Source organism: Bos indicus, chromosome 20, assembly GCF_029378745.1.
Source record: "Bos indicus isolate NIAB-ARS_2022 breed Sahiwal x Tharparkar chromosome 20, NIAB-ARS_B.indTharparkar_mat_pri_1.0, whole genome shotgun sequence".
Classification (NCBI taxonomy): domain Eukaryota; kingdom Metazoa; phylum Chordata; class Mammalia; order Artiodactyla; family Bovidae; genus Bos; species Bos indicus.
In genome coordinates, this window is record NC_091779.1 from 48753972 (window position 1) to 48769790 (window position 15819).

A 15819-nucleotide genomic window follows, 5' to 3' on the forward strand; every position below is an offset into this window, starting at 1 on the left:
GGACAGAGGAACCTGGCAGGCTACAGTCCATGAGATCACAAGAGTCAGACAAGATTTAGCAACTAAACCACCACCACGCTAAACACAAAATTTAAAAATACACAGTTAAGACAAACAACCTTATAGGTATTTTTAGGGAGAGTGGATCACAAGAACTATGTTGAAATCCATCTTCTACAACTAATTCCCTATATGATTATGGGAAAATAACTTAATTCCCTGTTTTATTATCACTAAAAATGCAGTATTTGGCTTAGAACAAATTTCAGATACCATTACATTCTATAATTGTATATTAACATAACAGATAAAAAGCAAAGGAAGAAACAAATATGCATAGTTACATTGTTATAGGAATGGGGAGATAATATTTGTTGGCATATTTAAACTTCATCAATAAATCTTAAGAAAAGCATTTTTTAATTTTAAAGTATAATATACTTACCTGTAGCAAAACACGCTGACCTTAAATATGATTTGATGAATTTTGACAAATGCACCTACCGGTACTCTTGCCTGGAAAATCCCATGGACGGAGGAGCCTGGTGGGCTACAGTCCACGGGGTCTCAAAGAGTTGGACACGACTGAGCGACTTCTCTTTCACTTTTCACTTTCATGCATTGGAGAAGGAAATGGCAACCCACTCCAGTGTTCTTGCCTGGAGAATCCCAGGGATGGAGGAGCCTGGTGGGCTGCTGTCTATGAGGTCATACAGAGTCAGACATGACTGATGTGACTTAGCAGCAGAAGCAGCAGCTGCAATCACATGAGGATGTAAAATATACATCATCCTGGAAAATTCCTGTGTTACTTCTTAGACAACCTCCTACCCACAACAGGCAACCACTGTTCTAACTTCTTTCAACAGAACATTGATATTTCCTCATTTAGACTTTTATGTAAGTGAATTTATAAAGCAAATATTCTTTTGGATGTGATTTTTCTCAGCATAATATTTTTTGAGTTTCTGCACGCTAATCAGTGGTCTGTTCTTTGTTATTGCTGAGTGGTATTCCTTGTACTAGTATGCCACATCTTGTTTATACAGTCACCTTCTGATCAGTGTTTGGGTCATTTTGTGTATACATGTCTGAGTGTGTGTGTGCGTGTGTGTGTGTGTGTGTGTGTGTGTGTGCGTGTGTATGTGTGTGTCTGTTTATGTGTTTGGCAAATGCATAGAAGTGAAGTTTCCGGCCATGAATTAGGTATATGGTTAACTTAGTGAAAAAAATTCCAAGTTTCTGAACTGATTGTATATACTATTTTAAACCCTTAGCACTAAGAGAGGTTCTATTGTTCAATGTTCTGGATGACATTCATGTTGGCAATGTCATTGCCAATTGAGCCATTCTGTGGAGTGTGCAGTGAAATTGCAGTATGGGCCTTTATTTCCATTTATCTCATTTCCCTTAGGACTAAGAATGTTGACCATCTTTACTGGGGCTGCACAAAATGGTTAATGATTATATAACATATATATAATCCCTTTGTGCAGTTCTTTTCTACTTTTACCCACTATTTTATTAGGTTGTTGAGATTTTATAATTGAGCCTTGAGTTGTTTATATTTGCATGTAAGTTTTTTTGTCAGATATATAGTTATTGCAAATAATTTTCTGCCAGGTTCTGGTTGTCTCATTCATTTTCTTTATGTTAAGAAGTTTTTAATTTTAATGAAATCCATTTTATCTTTTTGGTTTTCTCTTTATGGTTAGTGCTTTCTGAGTCTAACAAAATACTGATTACCTTAAGGTCATAAGGTTATTCTTCCCCCATATTTTCTTCTGGTTAATGTATAGTTTTATATTTTCCATCTCAATCATTTATACATTTTTGTGTATATCATAACACATGAAATATAGTTTTTTTATTGTTTTTCTTTTCCATATGGAGATCTATGTAATGAACCAGTTGTTCTAGCATAATTTATGAAAATACTTTTCTGTTTGAAATATCATATGCCTTAGTTAAAACTCAATTGACCCTATTTATTAGCCTGTTTATGAATGATTGACTCTGTTCCATTGATCTATTTGTATATTATTTATGTTATCTAGCTTATTGTACCTTTAAGGTAAGTTTGAAGTCAAGTGCACCAACTTTGATGTGTGTAAGAGAATTCACTTGTTGATAAGTTAACAACTTAACACTCAAATAGCTAAGAGAAAAATAATTTTTTTATACTGTAGTTCCAACTTTCTATATTTCTGTGTTTAAAATGTTTTAACAAGTTTATTTCTTTTGCAGTTAGTGCACCTGTGACTGTATTTTTATTTATGATTTGTGATGGTTAAGATCTTCAGTATGATATTAAATGGAGATGATGAGAATGGAAAATTTCCTGTTTTGATCTTATGGTTAAATTATTATGCACTTTTATATCTTATATGATATTAACCACAGGAATTTTGTAGAATAAGTAGAAAATAAGGTTTTGAAGCTGCTTATGATGAAAGAATAAAGTAAAAACACACAGTTAAGGATAAGAGTTTTATAGCTATTTTTCTGGAGAATTTATTATGAGACATGTTGTACCCATGCTCTTCTATAATTATTATGATTATGGGAAAATCATTTAATCCATCGAGTTTCTGGTTGCATCTCAACTAAAAGCAAAATAAGTAGGTGAGGTTAAATTTGAGACACACTTGCATTTTGTAATTCTATATTAACATGCTAATAAAATAAGAAAACCTACATTCATAAGTATAAGAAGAAAAGATAATAGCTCCACTTATTTTGCCTTTCTCTATAGATCTTTCCAGTAAAATTATTTCCAAATTATTGAGGAGTAATTTGCATATTCCATGTTTCCTAATAAAAATTAATATGTATTTTAAAATATATAGTATTTTTATTTTTTTATATAAATTTATTTATTTTAATTGGAGGTTAATTACTTTACAATATTGTATTGGTTTTGCTATACATCAACATGAATCCGCCATGGGTGTACATGTGTTCCCCATCCTGAACCCTCCTCCCTCCTCCCTCCCCGTACCATCCCTCTGGGTCGTCTCAGTTCACCAGCCCCAAGCGTCCAGTATCATGCATAGAACTTGGACTGGCGATTCGTTTCGTATATGATATTATACATGTTTCAATGCCATTCTCCCAAATCATCCCACCCTCTTCCTCTCCCATAAAGTCCAAAAGACTGTTCTATACATCTGTGTCTCTTTTGCTATATTGTATACAAGGTTATCATTACCATCTTTCTAAATTCCATATATATGCGTTAGTACACTGCATTGGTGTTTTTCTTTCTGGCTTACTTTACTCTGTATAATAGGCTTCAGTTTCATCCACCTCATTAGAACTGATTCAAATGTATTCTTTTTAATGGCTGAGTAATACTCCATTGTGTATATGTATCACAGCTTTCTTATCCATTCATCTGCTGATGGGCATCTAGGTTGCTTCCATGTCCTGGCTATTATAAACAGTGCTGCAGTAAACATTGGGGTACACGTGTCTCTTTCAATTCTGGTTTCCTCAGTGTGTGTGCTCAGCAGTGGGATTGCTGGGTCATAAGGCAATTCTATTTCCAGTTTTTTAAGGAATCTCCACACTGTTCTCCATAGTGGCTGTACTAGTTTGCATTTCCACCAACAGTGTAAGAGGGTTCCCTTTTCTCTACATCCTCTCCAGCATTTATTGCTGGTAGACTTTTGGATCGCAGCCATTCTGACTGGCGTGAAATGGTACCTCATAGTGGTTTTGACTTGCATTTCTCTGATAATGAGTGATGTTGAGCATCTTTTCATGTGTTTGTTAGCCATCTGTATGTCTTCTTTGCAGAAATGTCTATTTAGTTCTTTGGCCCATTTTTTGATTGGGTCATTTATTTTTCTGGAATTGAGCTGCAGGAGTTGCTTGTATATTTTTGAGATTAGTTGTTGGTCAGTTGCTTCATTTTTTATTATTTTCTCCCATTCTGAAGGCTGTCTTTTCACCTTGCTTATAGTTTCCTTTGTTGTGCAGAAGCTTTTAATTTTAATTAGGTCCCATTTATTTTTGTTTTTATTTCCAATATTCTGGGAGGTGGGTCATAGAAGATCTTGCTGTGATTTATGTCGGAGAGTGTTTTGCCTATGTTCTCCTCTAGAAGTTTTATAGTTTCTGGTCTTACATTTAGATCTTTAATCCATTTTGAGTTTATTTTTGTGTATGGTGTTAGAAAGTGTTCTAGTTTCATTCTTTTACAACTGTTTGACCAGTTTTCCCAGCACCACTTGTTAAAGAGATTGTCTTTTCTCCATTGTATATTCTTGCCTCCTTTGTCAAAGATAAGGTGTCCATATGTGCGTGGATTTATCTCTGGGCTTTCTATTTTGTTCCATTGATCTATATTTCTGTCTTTGTGCCAGTACCATACTGTCTTGATGACTGTGGCTTTGGAGTAGAGCCTGAAGTCAGGCACTGTATTAAAAATATGAATTAAAAACATATGAATGATATTTTGCTAAACTAATTACATTTATTTTTTCTTTTTATGTTTTTCTTTTTAATACACAATGTATTTTAACAATTTATAATATTATAAGTTTAATATATAATACATATAGTATTGAATTTAACTGTTTAACAGTTGCACACTATTTCATTGTATGCATCTACAAAAATGTAAACAAAAATGACAACCAGCCCTTCTCAGAAAGATTTCTATTCAGTTGGTCAACATTAAGAGTCAGATGTGCTCTATGTTTGCATTTTTTTTTGGTTTTGTTTTTTTAATTCGTATGCAAGATTCTGTGCATGGATATAGAAACATGAGCCTGGCCTTCCCTAAAGTTCTGAATCTCTGTTTTTAATTAATTATTGTTGTCATTGTTTCGTGCCTTTAAAATATTATGATTTGTTGCTTCAAGCTTAAGCTTCTTCAGGATTTGTCAGGGATTAATTGATCTTAATGTCATTTTATGCTGTGGTATTAATTTGCTTTAACTTCCCATCATACATGGCCACCTAATGTAAACAGCTGACTCATTGGAAAAGATCCTAATGCTGGGAAAGACTGAGGGCAAGAGAAGGGGGTGGCAGAGGATGAGATGATTAGGTAATGATTACTGACTCAGTGGACATGAGTTTGAGCAAACTCTGGGACATGATGAAGGACATTGAAGCCTGGCGTACTTCAGTCCGTGGGCTCACAGAGTCAGACATATTTTAGTGATTGAACAACAACCCAGCAAGGATATCTTGGTTGCTTCCAAGTTTTTACAATTACAGATGAAGGTTCCATGAACATCCACATGCAGGTATTGTGTGGACATAATTTTGCAGCTCCTTTGGGTAAGTACCAAGGAGCATGATTACTGGATCACATGGCAAAAGTATGTGCACTAGTGTCAGAAACCTTCAACTGTCTTTCAAGTGGCTGCACTATTTTGCAATCCCACCAGCAAAGAGGAGGAGTTGTTATCGCTCTACATCTTTACCAGCAAGTTTGTTGTTAGTGTTCCAGATTTGGGGCATTCAAATAGATGTGTAGTGGTATCTCAAAGTTATTTTAATTTGCATTCCCTGATAACATATGAAGTAGAGGATCTTTTCATGTGCTTGTTTGTTGTTTGTTTCTTTACTGTTGATTTTAAGATATCTTATTATATTTTATCAGATGTGTCTTTGCAAATTTTTTCTTCCAGTCTGCATTCTGACATCTCATTCCCTTGACATTGTCTTTTGCAGAGCAGAAATGTTCGATTTTAATGAAGTCCAGCTTATTAATGTATTCTTTCATGGATCATGCTTTAGATATTGTACCTTAATGTTATTAACTAACATAACCAAGCTTCTTTACAATTTCTCCAATACTATATCCTAAATGTTTCACGTTTACACTTAGGTCTATGACCCATCAAATCAAATGCAGATTTATATCAACTTCAGAAATTTATCTTAATCCTCCTGAAATTTTATTTTTTACATTAAAATGACATGAATTTTCTGTTCTATTCATATTTTGACTATATGTATAAATACAATGTGTGCTGTGTGTGTGTGTGTGTTGAGTCCCTTCAGCCATATCTGACTCTTTGCAAACCTGTGGACTGTAGCCTGCCAGGCTCCTCTATCCATGGGGTTCTCCAGGCAAGAATACTGGAGTGGGTTGCCATACCTTCCTCCAGGGGATCTTCCCAACCCAGGGATTGAACCCAAGTCTCTTGAGTCTCCTGCATTGGTAGGTGGGTTCTTTACCTCTTGCACCACCTGAGAAGCCCATAAACATAGTACTAGCACTGTAGTTACAAAAACGAAATATATGTAATGTGTTTAAGCATTAAATAATAAAAATAGTAGTAATTTCTGTTTATTATAGCTTCTTGACCTTTTAGCTAAGATTATGTATAATATCTGTTCTTATGAGTTTAATACCACTTATTGAGGACATAATGTATGCCAGTTATTGCTAGCCAACTTACATACTGTAATTTATAAACAATTGCAATACAAAAGATTGTTGTTCCTACTTTACCAAGAGGAAACTGAAGCTTTGAGAGGTGAGTTATTATATCTAGTTACTAATAAATTTTCCAGCTAGGATTCAAATCTGGTACTATCTTATTCTTTACCATCTGAGCCACCTGGGAAGCCCATCTTATCAAGAAACATGGATTAATTCACTCTAGTGCAATAACAAATCAGTAAATAGATGTAAAACATCAGAGAGAAAACACATTGTATTTTATTTTTTCATTGTATTTTATTTTTGTGGGTAGACTTCTTATTGAATACATAAATCTGTCAGCAATAAATTTCAACCTGAAATTGCTTTACTCTTAAAATAGTGACAACCATTTATAGAGGAAAGAACCCTGGAGTGTCTACTTCAGGGCACATTAGCAGCCAAGATTCCTTGAAAATATGACCTAATCTCCCAGAGTCTAAGTTACTCTATTTTTAAAAGAAATAATAACATCTATTTATGTGAGTTGTAATTTTGGAAATCAAAATTGGGAGATGGATATGCAAATTATTTAAAATCTGTCAAGCTCCTTTCAAATGCTTAGTGTTATTGCAATTTAGGACACACATTAATGAAAAAGCACATCAACTTCTAATGAAAGCATATTTAATTCAGTGCAGTTTTAATTACAAAATGACAAGAAGAATCGAAAGGAAATACCCAAAAATGGAAGTGACAGCATAAGTAGTAATTACATGTTGACCATGTGCTGTGTTGCTTGTTGGGTATTCTTCCCAACATACTTTCCTACTGACCTGTTTAATATGCTGGAAACATGGAAACCAAAAGAAATGTGAAGAGTATTGAAACACACACAGATACAGAATTGGAAATATTTCCAAATGAAGCATCATCATGTTTTTAATTTAATCAACAGAAAGTAAAGAAAATCTTGTCTTTAGTTAAGCAGGAATCATAGATTACTAAAGTAAAATCATACACAAATGTTACATAAAGGCAAGACAGAAATAGGTAGACGGTCATAAATTTGGAGATAAAGCAATGAAAACTGGTGAGCCCTTTAACAGCAACCAAATGAAATTAACAGAATAGTAAAAAGTCATACTTTACAACGTGAGTTTAAACATATGTTAAAATACTTTAAAAGCATGAAATAAATGTATGACTGTAAATTTAATTTGTTCTCTGGCCAAAAGCAATATAGCAAGTGAAACCTGGCCTATAAAATGAACTGTGTGTTGTTTTTTTTTTTTTCATTTTTAAACAGTTCCAAATGGAAATTTTGATTCTCCAGTTTTTGAACAGCAGTTTAAAACAAGACTGTAATAGTTCTTTCTTAGGAAATTCAGACCTTGTTCTCAAAGCCTCACTTTGCAACCAGTTTTTTGTTTGTTAAATTTACTGTTTTGTTTTCAGATGCATCCATATTTTGTAATATTGTACCCAAAATTTTAAGAACACACTCTCTTTCCTGCCCCTGATATGTTTTTAGTCAACAGAAACCTTTAGAGTTTTCTTTTCCAATAAACACATTTCTTAATGTAAAGTACTCATGTGTGAATCAACTCAGTACTGAAATATTTGAAGGAAGTGTTGTTTGTTGATTGAATATTGATCTGAGGGCAATCTATACATGTTGTAGCTCTACATTTTTTTAAGGGTAATTCATTAAGATAGTTTAAGTGCCCAGATATATATTTGTGTACACAGATTAATAGCTAAGAAATGTCACAATCAAATAATTAATTCCAAGAGCTATTACTAAAATTGGATGTGGTATACACCTTGGTTAAGTAGGTTTATAGGATGAATTGCCTGAAGAGTCAAATGATCTCAGCTTTCTTTCTTTGCCTGTTTATTTCTACTAAACAAGAGAAAAATAATTCCATTAATACCTAACAGCATGTTTATTTGTGTGCACTAGTAAAACAAAATTAGGAATCAAATGTATGTTTTTATGAGAATCATCTTGCTAAAAAAGACGAGTTAGAACAAATGTTTCATACTAGGTAAACCCTCCCAACTACACACCTTAAGGAAAATGTTTGCTTTTAAAGGATAAGATTAAAAAAAAAAAAAAACACTAATAAATAAATAAATAAAAGAAAAGTGCTAAGATTCTGAATGAGGTAGAACTAAGCTCATGAGAAAATACACTGTATCTTAAAACACATAAATGCAAAATACTTTGATAACTAATATATGTTATCTTTCATATTGACAGATCCCCATGGGGTAAAAATGAAGTCTTCTCTATCATTGAACACCTGGATTCTAACATCATGCACATGAGTTTACTGAACCAAACTGCTATAAATGTTAATAATTGGGATATCACTTCTTATAATATTTCTTTGATTTCTTTTCTTCTCTGCTCCTTTTTCTATTCTAAATTTTATGCTGACATCTTTATTTCTTGACTCCGATTTGTTTTCATTGTTCAATCTCAGAAGCATACCCTGTGAAGGGTCATGGATTTTAATATCTCTTAAAACATACACTATTCCTTTGGAGGATTAAATAGTGTTGTCCATATAAAGTGTGGTCATCTAAACTAAAAATATATTTTTCTAAATTAGTCTTCCAACTAACTATGATTTTAAAATTTTTCATCCTAATAGATTTTACTACTTTACTTAAATTCTTGTAATTATTTTGTAATAGTACTTGCTAAATATAAGTAATAATTTGGAAGAATGTTTGAAATTGTGAACATTCTGAAAAATTCAGAATTCCAACCATAGCTTAAAACAGTGAAGTTTCAAACAAAATTAGTGATGTAAATTGTACATTATTTTTCTATAAACAATATCCTGCAATGATAAAATATATTTCAGTTCAGTTCAATTCAGTCACTCAGTCGTGTCCGACTCTTTGCAACCTCATGAATCTCAGCACGCCAGGCTTCCCTGTCCATCACCAACTCCTGGAGTTCAATCAAACTCACGTCCATCGAGTCAGTGATGCCATCCAGCCATCTCATCCTCTGTCGTCCCCTTCTCCTCCTGCCCCCAATCCCTCCCAGCATCGAGTCTTTTCCAGTGAGTCAACGCTTCGCATGAGGTGGCCAAAGTACTGGAGTTTCAGCTTTAGCATCATTCCTTCCAAAGAACACCCAGGACTGATCTCCTTCAGAATGGATTGGTTGGATCTCCTTGCAGTCCAAGGGACTCTCAAGAGTCTTCTCCAACACCACAGTTCAAAAGCAGCAATTCTTGGGCGCTCAGCTTTCTTTATAGTCCAACTCTCACATCCATACATGACCACAGGAAAAACCATAGCCTTGACTAGACGGACCTTTATTGGCAAAGTAATGTCTCTGCTTTTGAATATGCTATCTAGGTTGGTCATAATTTTCCTTCCAAGGAGTAAGCATCTTTTAATTTCATGGCTGCAGTTACCATCTGTAGTGATTTTGGAGCCCACAAAAATAAAGTCTGACACTGTTTCCACTGTTTCCCCATCTATTTCCCATGAAGTGATGGGACCAGATGCCATGATCTTCGTTTTCTGAATGTTGAACTTTACTTTTTCACTCTCCACTTTCAATTTCATCAAGAGGCTTTTGAGTTCCTCTTCACTTTCTGCCATAAGGGTGATGTCATCTGCATATCTGAGGTTATTGATATTTCTCCCAGCAATCTTGATTCCAGCTTGTGCTTCTTCCAGCCCAGTGTTTCTCATGATATACTCTGCATATAAGTTAAATAAGCAGGGTGACAAGATACAGCCTTCACGTACTCCTTTTCCTATTTGGAACCAGTCTGTTGTTCCTTGTCCAGTTCTAACTGTTGCTTTCTGACCTGCATATAGGTTTCTCAAGAGGCAGGTCAGATGGTCTGGTATTCCCATCTCTTTCAGAATTGTCCACAGTTTATTGTGATCCACACAGTCAAAGGCTTTGGCATAGTCAATAAAGCAGAAATAGATGTTTTTCTGGAACTCTCTTGCTTTTTATGATCCAGATAAAATATATTAGCATTGTATTAAACAGTTTCATTTACAAAAAAATTTGTCCAGGAATGTAAGTAATTCTCAACCTTATTTACTGAAAGTCTTACAGATTTTAACATTTAAATAATCTGGTATCTCAGTGCTTAAGTAGTGCTTCTGCGAAGCAGAAGACCCAGGTTCAATCCCTGGGTCAGGAAGATCCCCTGGAAAAGGAAATGGCAGCCCACTCCAGCATTCTTGCTTGGAAATTCCGTGGACAGAGGCACTTGGTGGTCTGTAACCAATATGGTCTCAAAGAGTCATAGACTTTCCTTTTTTTTTTTTTTTTCTTTTTAATCTTTGGTTACACTGTACATTTTTTGCTTTCAGTTTAAAACTTATAATTTGTCTTGTTTTTCCTTTTACTAGCTTATTTTGCTTGGCTTCCCTTGTGCCTCAGCTGATAAAGAATCCGCCAGCAGTGCGGGAGACCTGGGTTCAATTCCTGGTTTGGGAAGATCCCCTGGAGAAGGGAAAGGCTGCCCACTCTAGTATTCTGGCCTGGAAAATTCCATGGACTGTATAGTCCATGAGGTTGCAAAGTGTCTGGCAGGATTGAGTGACTTTCACTTTCCTTTTCCATGCTTAGTTTGCTTAACATCACATACAAGTCCAATAGACACAAAAGTATTTTATTGGCATACTTTCCCTCTTGTTTTTAAAAAAAGAATCTTGAATTCTAGGGTTGGTTAAGTTTTAGCAAAATATAAAATTTATGTAATGATTTCTAATAGGAGTTAAAAACAAGTTAAATTCCTGCCTGAGAAAATCGCTAATCATCATTAGATGTATCTTCAATCCATTCCATTCATCATATTTTGTTTAGTGACTGTAATAGTTTTTAAGTAATTGTCCAATTCATCAGGGAGGGTTTAGTTGGGACGTCATCTAGTTTCTGCAGAAGCTGAAGTAGTTATTTTTTTTTTACAGACAACCTCAGGTCTTTTTTTTTAACTGACTAGAAATAAGCTCTGTAAATTTATCTCATTACATTTTCCCTTGACTAATGACTAAAGGATGCAAGCAAATAAGTTAGCTGAATAATGAAATTAAACTATGGAATTTTAATGATGTGTTGCTTTTATTTTAAGGTGAAAAAGATCACAAATGAAATTAAACACAAAATTACATAGATATATATTGAACCCTTTATTCAAGCAGCATTCAGTTCTATTTTACTAACAACAGAATGTCTATAAATTGAAAACAGCACAGTGGAAATAAGAATGATAATTTAATATATAAATATAAGAGAACAAATAGTGAGCCTTTTGTAAGTGGCAATAAAATCAAACTACAAGTAATGCCAAAAAAGCAGGAAATTTCAACTTAAATTTTTTTTAAGATATTAGTGGTAAATAGAAAGCATATCTAAATTGAAATATAGAAAATAAAATATTAAATGCAAAATAAAAAAGGAATGCTCCTGCTGTGTGCATGCTCAGTCGTGGCTGACTCTTTACAACCCCATGGGACTTTAGCCCTCTAGGCTCCTTTTTCCATGAGGAATAGATTTTAATAACTCCATTCTCATCTGTGTTCAAAGCTGTACTATAGAGCACTAACACCCAAAGGCCATCCACTCTGTCACCACATCACCACCACAACTACGCATTAACATTTTCACAGGATTCAGGCAAAGGAAATGATTTAGGCAAACTTGAAAAGAAGAATACCTTCAAATATAGCTTATAGTTATGATTTTAAAAATAAAAACATGAAAAATATTGAGATTAAAAATTTATCAACTTGGTTTTAAATCATTTCAGATATGTGAGAGCATATATAAAAATATGTTTGTGATCAACTCTGGAAAACAAGTGAATGTGCAATAATTATGAATGTGTAGTAATAAAAATAATATTCAATTAATAACAGATTGTCACATGTACTTTCATATGTTGATCTCTGTTATAGACCAATGAGCTGCTCTCTAATAAAGATGTATTACATATTCTATTAAATTGTATTAATATTTTAAATCTATTCCTTATAATTTTTATTCATTAAATTTTTAGAAATCTTTCAAGTAATTACTATTTAATAGACAATTAACCAAAAATTTTGTTAACCATTAGTGTTAAAGAGAACTTTAAGAGATTTTTCAGTAAAGATGGAACATAATAGTTTCAATTAAACCTTATGATAAAGACCTCTTGAACTAATCATATAAAACAACTATGTTTTGTATTTTAAATATCCTTCAAATTTGGAGATTCTACGGCAAAAAATAAAAAATTAACACAACCTTCACAGTTATACTTTACTCAATAATATAAAGTAAACCACAATTATTTGTGGAGCAATTAGAGCCTACAGTTTTCATTTGACTGAATATAATGCACTATTTTCTTAGGGTAAGTTTCCTTCAACATGATAGCCTCATCACTCTTGGTTATTTCCTTTCCCACATAAAGAAGAAGAAAATGAAATGATATGTGTATGTAAGAAACACAAGGAACAAACTGATGAGACTATAGATGAAAAAAATTACTAAAAGTGTAGTGCATCACCATGATAGGCCCACCTTATCACCAGAACAGAACGTCCAGAATGGACACCATTAATGTCCACACATTAATGAGAGCACTAGAGAGAAAGCTGAGATGGAAGTATTATTTGAAAGTATTATTCTTTCAACTTTAATTTGGACTCATTGATTAATTAGTTTACTTCTTTCTCAATAATCCACTGCCTTGATGTCTTCTCCTTCCTACCCTTCCACCTCCCACCTCTACTAAACAGAAGCAAGGCATCTAATAAGATATCTTCCTAGAAGTGATTATGGCTTTCAAATTGGGCATTACTAATGCCTAATATTTATGTACAGTAGTGGAGATGGGAGCTCCTCACCTACATGCTTCCCATTTGCACAGTTTTAAATTTCTTATTCCAGATAGATTTCATCTTTGTTGGAAGACCTTTTTTTTTTTTTTTTTTTTTTCATAAATCCCTCATGTTTCTTAACTTCCCCATATTAACAGCCAATTTGCTTAAGTTAATTTGTACAAACAGAATAGTACATTCTAGAACAGAATAGAAAATAGCTCACTCCCCAGTGATATTCCAGGAGAGTAGATAAAAACCTCTGCCTTTCATTCCTGATGACATCCCAAGGAAATAAAAGTAATGCTAGAAATCTTGGGGACTTTCTGTGACACAGACCCAGTATATGCACAGTGGGTCTGTGATGCGCCATCGGCCCTTGGGACCTGGTAAGCCAGGGGAACTGTACAAGCATGAAGCTTAAGCTGTCTGCTCTACTTACAATAATAAACTGTCTAAGTCGAATTGGGCTCATCGTGTCCTTAGTGGCCAAATTTATGGAAGTGTGGCAAGCCAACCTAGCAGCTGCCACCATGCACAGCTTGCAAACAGCTTGGCTGTCTGACAGTTCCATTTGGACAGCGTGTAGTCCTCATGGTCAAGCTTGTAAGGAAGAAGAAAAGTCATTTAAGCCTCTAATGAATCTTTTACACAGAGGGAAAAGAATAACAAAATGTCACCAAAACTTTAGAAAATCCCACAACACAAAGAAAAGAGAAGAACCTCATTTAATACATAGAGCATCACTCTCTGGGGGAACAAGAAATAAGTCAGAGAAAAGTAAAGAACTTTAGAATAATGAAATTGTCTTCTAAGAAAGTGGGAAAATGTAAGACATTTTTATAAAATGACTTATTTGGAACAAAAAATGTATTTCAAATTGTAAATAGTCAAAGCAAATTTAAAATTTATTCTTTGAATAAAACTCTCAAGGATTAGTCCAGAATGTCAATAAGGTTCTAACAGAAAACCTAGAAAAAGAAGAGAGAAAAGGACAGAGAGAGAGAAGGAGAGGTCAGAAAATGTAGAGATAATGAAATATTAGGCAATGTAGTATTTTTTCACAAAGCTGAGGAAAAATATCAATGATCAGACTGAAAAGACCCCATAAAACATTAAAGTGAAGGACCTTAATTTCTAGAATTATTATCATGAGATTTTAAAACTATATGGACAAGATCTTCACTGTAAATACCATATAATCAGATCATTTTTTTCCCTATAACTAAATGAAAATCAGGTCTTGAGTAAACTTTTCATTAACAGTACTGAGTGTTAAAGGAAAATGTCACAATTTCTAAAATTTTCTGAGAGAAAAATTATTTGGAACATGACATTATATATTTAGTTAAATTATCCATCAAGACATTTGAAGAAAGCTGTTACTATCAATCATAGAAAAAAAAAAGAGCGAGAAAAAGCAACTTGAAAAAGTTAGAGAATATGTAAAGAAAAAGCTCATAAATAAGCACCAGTTTCCAGGTATGCAGACTTATTATATATTAATATGTTATATATTAATATATAATTCATATTAATTAACATCTTTCACTCATAAAATAGATTACCTTTCTGGCTAGCCATTGCTGCCTAATACTAGAAAATTGAATTACCATGGCAACAGCAGTTTTATGATTTTGCATATCAATTCAATTGTTGGGTTTGTGGCCAATTACCTATGTCTAGTTCTGGGTTTGGAGAAGGCAATGGCACCCCACTCCAGTACTCGCCTGGAAAATCCCATGGACGGAAGAGCCTGGTAGGCTGCAGTCCACGGGGTTGCTAAGAATCGGACTCGACTAAACAACTTCACTTTCACTTTCACTTTCTTCTGTAGTTCAGGATGTTAGGAAGGACTTGACTGGGTGTGTCTGGCTTTGAGCATCTTGTGAAGTTTCAGGCAAATGATAGGTGAAGAGTAGGGTACCTGGGGTGGTCTGGGGCTGTCTGGCTCCCAGACTTCATGTTTTTCCATGTCGTCTCCATGCCCAGTTGGGGTTCCTCAGTGTCTGGTAGCTTCAGGACAACAGAACTGCATACACAGTGACTCACTGGCTCAAGTGTTATAGCTCACAAAGCAGAAGTCTCTTCACTTTTTCTGACTCAGCCTTAAAAGTCATGCATCATCACCCTGACTACATTTTGTCTATTACAAGATTCAAAAGGCGAGGAACTTGATTCGACCTCTTGTTAGGGATTCAAGAGGAGGGCTTTGGGCGTTTCCTCTTGACAGGGGAGAAGTAAGTTCTTGGAAGAGAATATAGAATGGAAATATTGTTGCAACCACCTGTGGGAAATACTGCCTACTACATATACATGATTTTTTTTTAATAAATGAATTTACAGAGAAGAAAAATACATACTTGGAATTCAAAGATATGATAACAAATATAAAAATCTCATTAGATGATATGGAGAGTAACATTCAGAACACAAATTGAAAGTAAAGCAAGAAGACAAAAAGATGGAAGATCAGAGCTAAAGAACAATTAAAGGGAAAAATGATGAGGGTGAGAACAAAAAAAAAAAATGGAAGAGAGGGCATATCAATAAAAAATTCACTAAAATAA

The 15819-nt window shown here is 34.1% G+C and overlaps 1 protein-coding gene and 1 pseudogene across 1 annotated transcript in view; both read left to right on the forward strand.

Moving 5' to 3' along the window:
* Nucleotides 1-15819, forward strand: part of CDH10 (cadherin 10) — a 189226-nt gene that overhangs the window by 100915 nt on the left and 72492 nt on the right. The window lies entirely within an intron of this gene.
* On the forward strand, nucleotides 6319-6425 carry LOC139178079 (U2 spliceosomal RNA; annotated as a pseudogene).